This window comes from Macrobrachium rosenbergii, chromosome 56, assembly GCF_040412425.1.
Source record: "Macrobrachium rosenbergii isolate ZJJX-2024 chromosome 56, ASM4041242v1, whole genome shotgun sequence".
NCBI classification, from domain to species: Eukaryota; Metazoa; Arthropoda; class Malacostraca; order Decapoda; family Palaemonidae; genus Macrobrachium; species Macrobrachium rosenbergii.
Window position 1 is genome coordinate 29476095 of NC_089796.1, and position 773 is coordinate 29476867.

Genomic DNA, 773 nt, shown 5'->3' on the forward strand with positions numbered 1-773 from the left:
ACTATAATAAAAAAATATTTTACTATAGTATAAAATAGTATAGTAAAATAACTGCTAAAATGTTGGTGCTTCTCACATCCACAATGCATACACAGTCAGCCCTAGTGGAAAATGGTAAACCAGAAATAATAGGTTTCTATAACAGAACTAAAGGAGGAGTCGATTGTTTTGATGAGATGTGCACATTGTATTCAAGTGGAAGGAGGACTAAGCGGTGGCCTGTGTGTTTGTTATGGTATGCTGAATTCCATTATCATCAACTCCTGGGTCATTTTTTGTGAGAACCTTAAGAAAATGCACGTCAAAAGATGGGAGCACCATAGGTACATCAAGGAGCTGGTAATGACCCCTCATCCGGCCCTAAGCAAAACAGTGCCTCAGCAACCCACACCTCTCAAGATCCCTCAAAGCTGCCATAGTTGGAGTTTGTGGCCTCCCTTCACATAACTCTGAAGCTGCTTTAAGGCACCCTGTATTGGCAGACAGCAAAGCGCCCATGGTGTGGTGCGCAGTGTCCCAGAAAAGAGGGCCTAAAATCAAGGCACAGATGCCACAACTGTGGCCATCCTGTGTGTCCCAGTCACATATACTGTATATCCGGTCTGTGTAGACTGCATTGACCAATAAAGGTAAGACCTTTGTTTACCTTCTGTAAGTTTCCATTAATAGCAATTAAAGCACATAATAATGTGAAATAGAAAAAAAATAATTTCGTTACATTTACCTTCTAAGTTATGGTTATATTTTAATGGTAAAAGATGGTAAAAAGAATT